Source organism: Planococcus citri, chromosome 4 (genome assembly GCF_950023065.1).
Source record: "Planococcus citri chromosome 4, ihPlaCitr1.1, whole genome shotgun sequence".
Classification (NCBI taxonomy): Eukaryota; Metazoa; Arthropoda; class Insecta; order Hemiptera; family Pseudococcidae; genus Planococcus; species Planococcus citri.
This window is the reverse complement of record NC_088680.1, coordinates 50,904,311-50,917,260: the sequence shown is the minus strand read 5'-3', so window position 1 is coordinate 50,917,260 and position 12,950 is coordinate 50,904,311. Positions and strand designations below refer to the sequence as shown.

Here is a 12,950-nt window from a genome sequence, read left to right as displayed (position 1 = left end):
ACAACCCATATCTAAGCCAACAGTTCCAGACCCGGAAAACCTGTGTCACTGGCAAAAGTCGAGAGAATTTCTCATGTACGTACAAGAGGGAAAACGAACCTACGAGTAAACTTATGGATGATGATTAGAGGGATGAGTAAGTCAGAGTTGAATTAATCATTTTTAGCCTCTCTGATGTTCCCCCTCATCCTAGATTTTCCCTGAGTGATTTCCTGAAGGAAATAACCACACTCTCTCTTTGAAGTTGAATATGTACCTGGACTCGGGCGAAGAAATTTCCAAGATTGACTTTTATCTCCAAAATATCGAATTTGCAGATGCAAAGTTTAAATTTTTCTGGGAGGGGGGAGGAGGGGCTAAAACACACCAACCTATGTAGTTATAAACTCATGATATTCTAATTTAACAGCGTTGTCAATTCCTCGTGTGATTCTATAAGTAATTTCTATATTTTGTATCAAGTACATTAGGATTTTAGTTCACTTCTCAATTTGAATTGTGTCGACTCAGAAAGGGATGCTGTTTTCAAAAAATTGGCAGAAAAATTCGCCCCTCTCCCTCTCCTTCTCTTTCCAAAAACGCAGCTACTGAATTTGTCAAAAAATATGTACATACATCAGTAATTCACTCTATTCGCAGAAAAATGCGTTCGTGTCTACATATATCGAGAAATTATAGGTACATATCAATGGGGATGGAATTATTGAAGACGAGAAGGCTATCTTACTAGATCAGACCAACAATTCCACACGGGGTGGTTTCCCATTCCCTTTCTTCTCCTCATCATGCAGCATTTACATATCTCTCATGCTGAGAATGCTGTATGATGAAAAAGCTACCCAAGAACGTACGTTCGAGGAGAGAAAATTAATAATACGCAGTATTCTATACGTGGTCCCATAGTATGGAGCATCCACTTTACACCTGTATGCGTGTACCTTGTGTACGTATCAGCTGAATCGACGAATGCCTCCGCGAAAAAAAAACTGGTTTAACGTTATCGTGTCGTCTAACACGAGGAGATGGCTAACGCCTGGGTTTGGGTTTGAATTGAATTGCTACAGATATACTCGTACTGTGTTCGACGAACTCTTGAATAAAAATACACACAACACCTCAGATGTTATTGCTAACGAATGGTGATTAAAACAGAAATCAAAATTGACCGTCGATAAGGCCAGACGTTGGTCTTGAAATGGATCGGTGAGTAACTGAGATAAGTAGAAAATCGAGGTATCTAACGAAATTTTTTCTGAAAAAAAAATCACTAGGTACTATTTTTACTACCCTTCTTCAATCAAATTTTCAGAAATCTCTCCACTCGACTCACCCCCCCCCCCCACACACAAAAAATTACAAGATTCGATTTTTCACAGGGACAATTTTCAACAAAAAAAAATGAAATTGCTAGCAAATTTGTATACAATGTATTTTTTACTTTCATCAAAAATAAACTTTTTTGCAAATTTCAAGGAGTTTTTTGCGCTTTTGGATTTTTAAAATTCTTTTCACTACTTTTTCACTTCATTCACTATCCATTTTCAAAATCACTACTATGTGAAAATTTCCAGGACGAGATCGAATTTTGATAAGCAATGTTGAAAATTCGTAGAAGAGTAGAAAATAATATTGAAAATAGAAATCAGCGACCGCAGTGATAGCAACGTAAGGAAGCAATTTATTATAGACACTGTAGAAGCAATGTACGAATACAGATTACAGAATCGAACAAAACGAACGACTTGGGCAGTTCGGAATATTTTGCAGGTCAAAATATAGTAGATACAAATTACAATTTCGAAATAGGCCCACCTTATCGATACCGGACCGCGAGGCGAATGACTCGGTTAGTATTTATGGAAGTATGACTCGAAGAGTGAGACAGGTGGTCTACACATGTACACACCGTATACAAAAACGATTCAATTTTTTGATACCTTATCCGCGAAAACGAAGGTGTTTTTTATCGTAAATTGGCAATTAGTGGGACTATACTTTGAAAACACGCAACCTTCTTACAAAAATCTACGCTAGAATGCTTTTTTTCTCGCTCGAATACTGTGAACGTATTTAGTACAACCTAACTCTTGTACTGTAATTGGGTGAACCCTGTGTGTTGGGCTTGAGCTGCTGTATCGTATATGCAAAGCCAAACATATACGCGCCCGAGTATACAGAAGAGAGAGCTAAAAAGGGGAAATTCGCTTACAAAGGGTTAAAAATGTGAACGTGTGATGCGTATACACCGGAATATTAGGGTGAAAGTTGTATAGCGCATAGAACGACGACGGAGAAAGAAGAACGTTTCGTTTTGTTAAAACCCTTCAACGTTCAAGTTGATAAAAATGTTTGAGGTTTGGGAGAAAAGAGAAAAACGACATAGGCTAAGAGGAGGAAATGAAAAATGCTGCGTTTAAATCAGGTATTCATATAGGTGGTAAGAGGTATTACTATTTACTTAGGCCAGTTACAGATTAGATATACCTATTACCTGGTATCACATCCCAAAATTATGAGTAATTGTAAATTATCAAGTTTTAGTAAATTTTCTTCCTCTCGTGTCACTACAAATTATCGTAGATTGGTATATTCCTCATTAGTCATTATAGACCTGAGATTCGTTTATTCGATACCTATACTTGAAAATTGCGATCTAATTGGAGTGTGCCTTATTTTACAAGGTTGCAATGTTTACTCCCACCCCCCCCCCCCCATCAAGTTGTAATTCCCCATTTCTTATTTCTACCCGATCTGGAAAAAGTGGTACCGAGACCTCCCCCATTCTTGAAAAAAAATCAAATTTATTCAAAAATTCTGGATTTCCACTAAATAATTCCTTTTTGAGGAAAAAACTCTGCTAATCTTCCAAGCCATGATGATTGCTAGCCCCCCTCCCCCCCCCCCCAGTAATGGAGCACCAAAAATTTTGTAAAAATCAAGAAATATAGAATAAATCAAAACCAGAACAAAAATATTGAAAATTTTTCATTTCTGCATCAGAATTATTTATCTACAACTATTACAAACCCTTTTCTTCGAAGAAAAAAAACTTCTCTCTCAGACCCCGAAAATAATGTTAAATTCCTTGTATGCAGCCGCCCCCCCCCCCTCCCATAAAAATGTTGAACACGATCAAAGCATGTAAAACGTTAATCCCATTTTCAAGAAAAAATTCCACCCTCCGTCGTTTCACGAGTGTGACACCCCCTTTCCCCCACCTCTTATCACACCAGCCAGCTGATTTGTTTTCGTATAATTGAATTTTCGTTTTTTTTCTTTTTTTCTGGAGATTGTAAAATATAATCACATCAGCATATTTTTTTCTCGTTTAGGTAAGAATACTTTTCTTAATAATTAGATATTTTTTCACAGTAGGTAAATATTGTACATCTGAAAAAGATTGCCTTCAAATTTCTTGTCAATAGGTATATATGGAAACTATTGTGCATTTCTAATAGTCATTAGGAAGGGGGTATAAATTGCCTTGATCAAATAGGGTTGAATGTCGAAATCTTTACAATCAAGTACGTGTTGTTTTCAGATGATGTTATCTTTAGTCTGTGTTTCATTTAGTAAGTATGGGTTTTCGGAGCTTTTTGTCTCGTCGATAGGTGAAAACTTTTACTGATGGAGCTGAATATTGAAGAAGAATTATTTTACATCAGTTTTAAATTCGTTTGCGTTTTACTGGTGAGTGTTTATGAACCAAGGTAAATGGTGCTGATTTCTTCGGTTCCCATAATTGAACCTATAATTTTGCACATTTCGATCAATAAAATCGTCCTCTTCCTCCTCTCATCAATAATTTTTCTTGATTAGGATACGTATTATAAGTGTCGTTCGGTTCGCGAGTTTTAGAGTACCAGTGTTGGTATTTATATTAAGGAGGGGGGGGGGGGGGGGTAATTTTGATTCAGAGTGTTTAGCAAAACTCCCAGACAAAAAAAATCATGATTTTATCATAACCTATTTTTCATATTCTTACCGCATGAAAATACCCTCCCCCTCCACGATCAAATATCTTGAAACTGCAGGGAGGAAATTTTCTTAAAATTTGTAGGCAAGTAGGTATTTCAGTTTTTTCACTTTTCTAATTTCTTGAACAAATTTTTCATTTTTTTTTCATTTTATGGGCTTTTAAAAAATGTTTCAAGTGTGTTTCGAGCAAAATTCATGACTTTTCATCACTTTCATGAACACCTACTCAAATTCACGACTTTTTCACCACTTTCATAACCGTTAGAGTAGACACCCTGTGATTCTATTTTCTTGAATCGCTTCTCGAGGTGATTTGATTTTGGAGATTTATATCTCGCTATATGAACCTAGATATGTAGATCAATTTTTCTCTGTACCAATACAATTGTGCAGGTTTGTTGAACGAATTTTGGTTCAAAATAATTGGAGGATCCATCGAAGCAAAAAATTGAGCGAATTCACTCGGAGTATCAGAGTGTCTACTGAAACCAAAAAAGCAAATTTCTTGCTTTTTTCTTGCTTTCAAATATGTATAAAATTTTATACCCCCCCCCTCATATTTACGTATAAATAATCTTCGCTACCCCCCCCCCCCCTTTCTCTAAAAAATTTATATTCGTTGAAAGCAAAAAAATAGAAAAATGTACATTTTGGGTAATTTTTCGAAAATCCTTGATAACAAATGAGTATTCTATTACAACGGAGACAAAATTACTGCTCGAGCGAAGCGAGACCGAAGATTTTTCGAAAAAATTAGTTCAAAAAACGACCAAAATTTTTTGAAAAATTTGTGGTTTTGTTCGAAAAAAATAAAAAAAGTCGCACTTTTCAAATGGTTTGGGTGCTACAAGTATTCCTGGAATTTTTTTATTTAATTTTTGAACTCTGCAAAGTTTTATAAGCAGGATCTTAAATAGCCCGAGCGAAGCGAGGGCAAAAGTTTTGGAAAATTTGTAATTCGACAAGTATAAGAATACCCAGTTGACCAAATGCTAGCAAATTTTACGCTAGCACGAATGGTGCCGGAATTTGAGACACTTTTTTTAAAAATGCTAGCAAATCAGTAGTGATTAGGTCGCATTAGCGTAGCAGAATTGAGCACAAACAGCTAGGGTATAGCTAGCATAAAGGTAGCGAAAAGCTAGCATTTTGTTAGCACTTTGCTTGCAATTCTACTACGTAAATGCGACTAAATCGCGACTGATTTGCTAGCATTTTTAAAAAAAGTGTCTCAAATTCCGGCACCATTCGTGCTAGCGTAAAATTTGCTAGCATGAGGCTAGCATTTTGCTAGCGCAGGAAAAGTTTGATTATCAGGAAAATTATTTTTACTAATTAACTTTTAAAAATACTAGGAGGTGTTTTCAATCAGGTCAAGGTAGTTCTCCAATATCCAAAAATAGGCAACTGACCTCCTACGCTAGCTCACCGCTAGCATAGCTCTAGTGAGGTGTGCCAGAGTAAGTAGAGTAGTAGCACTCTTCTTACTATCATACAAAATACTACCTTGAGCTTATATTCAGATTGACTACATACTTTATCTAAGAGTAGCAAAGTATACCATGAGAGAGAACAACGCTAGCAATTTGCTAGCATTAAGCTAGCGCTTGGGTTAGAAGTCTCTTTATTAAAAAATAAAGTTTTTTTTTTTTTTTAATTAAAAAATTGCCAAAATTTAAAATTTAAAAATGAAATATTAAACAAACTAAAAATAAGAAATTTCAAAAACATTTGAACAACATTTTTAATGAACAAATTATACATTATAAAAAATGAAATAATTACAAGAATGATTTTTCAATAATGGAATATTCTTCAAAATTATTGTTCAAAGTTGAAAAGTAGCCAAAATGGAAAGGAAAAATACCTACCTGTTAAAATGAAAAGCATTAACAAATTTGAAATCTTTTTAAAAATGAAAATAAAAAAATCATTGAGAAAAGAAAAATTACGTATTTAGGTATCTGTTAAAAATATTTAAAAATTCCATTTAAAAAATTAAGATATGGAAGTATTTTTCTGAAAAATGGGTGAAAGAGATTCACTGAAGTTTTTCTGTACTTGCATGAGTAGGCTATGAAGGAAATGCCAGTGAAAAACATGCTAGAAAAAAAATGCCACATACTTGCTCGCATTTTGCTAGAATCTAATTCCATACAGAAAGCTAGCTGAAAAGTGAGGGCAATCAGCTAGCGTTTTTCTATTGCTAGATTGCAAAGTAAAAGCTAGACGAGAGAGACTAGAGATCTGCTCGCATTTTGCTAGCATTAGATTGCTAGATAAATGTAAGCAGATAAATGCAAGCGTATTGCTAGTGTAGAAAAGCAAGCAATTATCCGTTAGTAAAACGCTAGCATTAAGCAAGCACAACTAGTGTGATACAAATGCTAGCTGAAAAAAGCGAGAGAATTGCTAAAGAATTGCTAGAACATAATTTGCCAGAAAAAAAGTGCTAGCAAATTGCTAGCTTTTTGCAAAAGATTTATTGCTAGCTACAAAAAACTAGAAAAATGCTAGCACTTTCCCAAAACGTGAGTAAAATGCTAGCAATCCGCTAGCACTTGGTCAACTGGGTAACATCAATTTTAATGAAAGGATCCGACTTTTCTGATCTCCAGATTTTTCAAAATTGGTGGGATAACTTTAATTTTTCAGAGATTTTTGATGTGAATTTTTTGGAAATTTTCTTGCTTTTCGAAGGAATTTCTATACTACATATTTTCTAGCTTTCTTGCCACCCATGTCAATTTCTCGCCTTTTTCTTGCTTTCTTGCCAATAGACACTCTGAGTATGTACTCAAGTCTGCCCTCGGACTCTTGAGAATTTATGGGGCTGTTCCTATTGGCTTTTTCAAGAACAACATTCAAGGACTTACAAGAGTGATTTTCGCCCATGGAGTTTGCAAAATTAAAATTTCATCATTTCCACTAGGTTGGCATCGAAGAACACCCGTTTATTTGAATGAATACGCCAGAATCTTTGCAAATTCTTGCGTCAGCCGAGATTGCTTCAATGTTATGGCATGGCGATGTAAATACGCGAAAATATGTTTGGAAATTTCCTAGTCAATATTTTTAAAATTCAGTTGGAATTTTATTATAAGTTTTGAATTTTGCGATGTTTGTTGGAAAAAATTGGCAAAACTCAACAATTAATCTATCTGCAAAATTTGGCCAACTCGGGTGAAATTTTACCGAAAATGCCGACTGAGAAATGACCGGTGGGCGGGGGGGGGGGAGGGGTACGCATCACGCAACGGCTCCAGCAACCTGTATCATTTTTTGCATCACTCCCAAGTTCGGTATGAATGCTTCAACATTGTGTCAGTACGTAAAATTTAATTCGTTGCTTGCAATTATTATTTCAATCTGAATCAAATCAACGAGCCACCTCACAGCTTCGTGCCTTTTTCCACTTACTCGACAAAATTCAATGCAACAGTCAATACACATCGAACAAATTCGTACTCGATCTTCTCAACTTTTCCCGCCAAAACCGCGAGATAAGACTACTCAACCAAATATGACCACAAAATTGAGACCAAAAACCGTACGCGGAATAAATGCACAGCATAGCGAAAAAATCAATAACACACAATCGACATTGAGTAGGCACATATTTCATACTTTCAGCGGTTTATATACCTTTACCTACCTACTCTATAATAGCGACGACGAAACAAACACCGAGACTTAATACGAGTATGTCGAGCTGCTAGCTGTCATTTACGTCTTATCAACTCGACATTCCTGGCTATACAGCAGGTATAATTAACATCGCGGTAAAAATTCATATCTCGTCGAGCAAACGACCACGACGACCGCGAAGGCGAATCAAAATGAATGAACCGCGACTACCTCGACGCACAGACTTCGCCGCTTAGGCTATCTTATCTGAAATTTTCTATCTCGATCAAGCCTATCCGAATAGAGCTCAAATTTCACTCGGTGTTTTTGCAAAATGAGGAGTATCTTTCGAGTTATACAACAACGCGATGAGGTGAGGTAGCCAGACTACGTACGCTTTTGTATGCAGCACGGTTATCGTCGTCGACGGACGACGCTGCCGCAGCCGGCGTCCCAGCACACGTGCAGTTTTTACTCTTACTCTCTCCCTTCTTTTACACGATTTTGCCCAAAGAGAGAGGGATATTATGCGGCGAGAACCGAGAACGATACGATAACGTTATTTTATGCGCCGGCGCGTCGTACATATACAAAAAAATCGCCCGCTGCCGGGGTAAACCGAAACCGAGCGCCGGAGAACAAATTATACTCGGAATTGGTGAACGATTTCGCAACCGCCTCAGCTAAGCTAAAGCATCGTGGCTCGAACTTCGAAGCTCGAAACCTCGAATTATTAATGAAAATTCAGCCGCGTACAGGTCTCAATTTGCACATCGAATTAACTCAGACGGCGTAAATGGACGATGCTCGAACTGAAATTACGTATGGATTGAGGTTTGTGAGACCCATTAAATGGATTGAATCAGCAATTCGTGTACGAGAATAAGAGATCCGACGCGAATTCTATCGAAAGTAGACTTTGTTTGAAATAACTGCAACAGAAAGATGAGCTTGAAAAGGTGAAAATAGAGAAACACGTAAAGTACAGTTAATTACAAGTGTACGAGACCCGACCAACGGATATGTACAAGGCTGGTAAGCGGTAGGTTATGTTTCGGTTTACCGTAAATTTTTGGATACGTGCCAATTCACCGTTACGTCGATCGATAAAACACGATTTTTACTCAAATTTGACCACAGATGTCAATGCATCGAGATTTACTCATTTTGCAGGGTTGGAATATGTCTCGTTCTACCCCCTAAAGTTGTTAGCTCGGGTGAGAAAATGATTACTCATTTTTTGTGTTCCTTCTATCTAAAAAAAAGTAATGCTGGAAGCCCCCAAAGATGAAAAAAATCGAAAAAAAATCAATTTATCCAAAATTTCCCAATACTGCGCCAGAATTTTTTTAGATATTTCCCTTCTTGAGAAAAAATCCCCCAATTCCTCAAGCTATGCTAACCTCCAGGTACGGAGCCCCGAAACTTGAAAAAAAAAATCAAAAAAAATGAACAAATCAAAATCTGCAATTTTTTACAAACTTCATTTCTTCGTAACATTTTTTTCAAAATTACCCTCGTTTCAAAAAAAAAAAAAAAACTCTTTGGGGCCTCCAAATTTCGTTAGTCCCTTGCACGAAAGACCCCTTCGGCCTTCATGATTGAAAAAATATAAGATTGAAGTGTGTAGAAAATTTCAAAAAATTTCTCATTCATGGATTAGATCAGACCCGCCTAAATAATCCTTTTTTCAAGAAAAACCTTCCCCTGACCCCGCTCCCTACCCTTCCTTACACAAAGGCTCCCAAAGCAAAGATTAGTTAAAATTAGAAAATTGGAACACTTGATTTTTGGGGACATAATTCCACTATTTCATCGTCCACCTATGGAGGGGGGGGGGAGGTCGAAAAAACAGAGTACATGGTACCATTCCTATGAAAATGGACAACATTCAACAGTCAAGATACTTATTTAAAATGTAAAAATGCAAATATTTTGATTATTAATATTTTTTTAGAGCTGAGAGGTGGTGGGGGAGCTGCGAACGATGAAAATGGAACTTTTACGACGAACCATTCGTGAAAAACTCAAAATAATAATAATTTTTGATCCTACGACAGCTTGCTACGATCAAGTTCGGGAACAGATGGTGATAATTTCTCATTCTGGTTCAATTTCGACACGAAAATATACTGATAACTTCACCGGAAAAATTGAACAAGTTGAAATCATCACGATCTGCAATCAAACCGTACGTAATACTGTTTTTCTTTCATAATCAAAACGTTTAAAAAATACCACGAACAATACAGATAACGTTTCGGAAAAACTTCTCTATGTACATTACTAACCTGTATACGTATTCTATCTAGCAAATTAACCAAATTGATATCAACCCAGGTAGTAAAAATTGGAAAACAAATCGTCATACATCATCACTGGAAACACTTACAACCGAAAAACACATAGACTTGAGATAAAACGAAATGGAACTCGTACCATAACGATCGAAACCGTCCAAAATTGCAAACCGAGAATAATAGTCCCGAAACGTCACATTTTCACGAATCCTACCATACAGCACAAAAGCCGCTGGAGTGTTTTTTTCTCCAAAAATACAAGTTTCGAACAGCAAGAGAAGAAATGTGTAGACCTCCCGGTGAACGTATCCGAGCCTAGAAGCGCTAGCAGCGCGCGCAGTGAGAAATACGAGCCTCAGCGCCGAATTCAACGCTCGCTGCACATCTACATTTCAATAGGCAGCAAGTTGAAAGTTATTTCAATGCGATGGAAACGACGAATATAATGAAAAATTACGCGAATATGAGTGTTTCTCCAGCAGGTGCTGGTCGTACGTAAGATTTCGCCCACCTTTCCGATACTATAAACATAATGAATTACGAAGCATTTCACAATCAACATACACGATGAATACTGAATAGTAAACGATATAAATAGGCTAAAATACTCGAATGGAAAATCAGGCTACGAAGGAAGCAAGAAGAGATGACAGATCGCAGTCGAATATCGATTTTGTAAACACAACAAACGTTATCACTCTCAACATCAAAACAGAAAACAACAACAATCAATTCGTACTTATCTAGAAACAGAAAAGGTACCGAATTAGGATTATTTTCACATCTTCGTACGTACGAAAAGCATTGAAAAATTAACACAGCATACTACAGGAACGAAATCACTCATTCTGCAGGCGACCATCGAATAACACGAGAAAAAAACGAACCCTTCATCGCGATCGTACATCGTCAATTAATACATACACTCAAATCTGAAAACATACACAATAAATTGTACAGTATATAACGTCATTCAACACAGGCATTTCATTTACCATGATAAACTACTTCACAATACAGGCATAATTAACACAACGTCGAGGCATATACAGAACTGATTACCGAACATAGAGCAATAACACGACACGAATCAGCACACAGTAATAAAGTACGAACCATTCACCCGTTCTATTTGATCCACAAAATATTAGACGTTTACTCGAAGCATATCTAAGAACAAAATAAATTAATGAAATGAATTTATTTTCAGAATCTAGATGTATCGATAGGTATACTATAGTAGGTACACTATAACACATTCCAGCTTCGGAAACACATCAGCGGTGTTTCGGTCCGGTGACAGAATACTCAGTACTAAATTTTCAACGAAGAAGACTCGAATTAAAAAATTGAAACGATACAACGATCGAACTACGAAAACGGCGCTAACCCATGTTGATAATTATGAAAACAAAAATAATGACGTATAAAGTCATTCCCCTCTAACAAGTATGGCTTAACCATCTCTTCCTATCGAAGCATAAATGCAGCGGCGTTGTAGCCATATTGAAACGAATCAACGTACACAGCGACATGACCGCTACATATAAATCGTCCCATACTCGAATGAAGACAGCTTACATAACACTTTCGATTGTACTTACCCAATTACTGAATCCGATCCGATCCGAAATCCCAATTTGTGAACTGATTACTCATTTAGAAATTTACCTATTTTTAAATAAAAAAACAAAACACAGCATTCCTATCCGAACTACTTCATACCGCCGCACTAACACTACTAAAAACACCACACAACACAAACCGACGTCGAAATGTGTTACACGTCGAGTTGGCGAGCCGGATTATTCCTCACCCTTCGTCTCCGTCCACATTCATGCTGAGGTGTACCGTAACGGAAACACGGGTATGTGCACAATACAGCAGAGCGCATGCGCTGTAACGTTTCGAAGGGGAATCGTAACCAATCAAAATTGAGTTTGCATTATGGATTGAACCAAGGCCAGTACCGCCAATAGCAATTTTACAAAAGAAACGACGGCTGCTCGTATCTTGGTTTGGTTTTCGAGGTATTAAAATATTTAACCTCCTTACCCCCTTCTCCACCCTTCGTCACATGATGTCCTCCCTCCTCCCTCCCTAGAAACGGGTATTCCATGGATTGGCGAAGTGAAAGGTCGAAGAACTCGAAGAGGACAATTCAAACACAACGTGTGTTTGACAAACACAAGTTGATCATGACGTCACACGATGGATGAAATCGAAACACTTCGTGTTAAACTCGAGTAATAATAGGATCTGGACAAGTCAGTCTCTGTAGAACCAAACTCATCACATAAATGAATAGGAATAATAAATTAGGGCCTGGATAAGAAATTAATGAGGCTTCAATTGGTTTAATTTCTTCAATTTTCAACAATTTGGCCAATCACAGTGATCTCACAACATCCATTAGCCAATGAGCCAACAAATCACACAGCCTTCACCCCTCCCCCTCACCCAAAAAATTCATAATTGATTGTCTACAATTTCATTCTTCACATTTCTGAGTTCTGACACTTTCCTACACCCATACAATTTAAAATACAATAGACCAATCCGATTTAAATGACCAATCCATATATCTACAAGATTATTTACATTTAGTACTTAGTAGGTACTGGGTAGGTACGTCATAAAATAGAATATAACAAACACATTTAAAACTAGAAAATTAAATCAAAATTTTACCTTACTTTCGGTTTGCTCGATGAAGAAAAATGAATTAGATTGAGAAATCTTCTTCGAAGTCCACGCAGCACGAAATTCGACTAGGTATAAGGAATGCTTCAACGTCCAACTTCGTCCGTACAACTAGAACCAATATCTGTTGAAACAAAGCTATATAAAGCGTTTTAAACAGTGAAGGGTTATCAAAAAATAGACACCTCTACACTTCCTAATATTCAATGGTATTTGAAAATTACCCATAAATAACGATAAAAATATTCCGATAAACTCGATCGAACCAATGGAAAAAGAAAACACTCGAAATGGAATAATGATAACCACTACCTAACGAGGACTTTGTAAGTAGGCCCTACG

General features: G+C 36.8%; 1 protein-coding gene across 9 annotated transcripts in view; it reads right to left on the bottom strand.

The window, feature by feature from the left end:
• LOC135843157 (putative uncharacterized protein DDB_G0271606) overlaps positions 1–12,732 on the bottom strand; it is a 45,618-nt gene extending 32,886 nt beyond the window's left edge. Inside the window, exons 1-2 of one of the 9 annotated variants that reach the window (XM_065360929.1) lie at positions 11,510–11,693; positions 11,022–11,075 (exon numbers count right to left, since the gene is read on the bottom strand). The gene's annotated coding sequence lies outside the window, so the exon portion shown is untranslated. Of the gene's footprint in view, positions 1–9,896; positions 10,036–11,021; positions 11,076–11,509; positions 11,697–12,596 lie in introns of those variants that run through there. The other 8 variants (XM_065360931.1, XM_065360930.1, XM_065360938.1 and 5 more) reach the window with 8 other exon arrangements.
• Between the last annotated feature and the right edge of the window lie 218 nt (positions 12,733–12,950).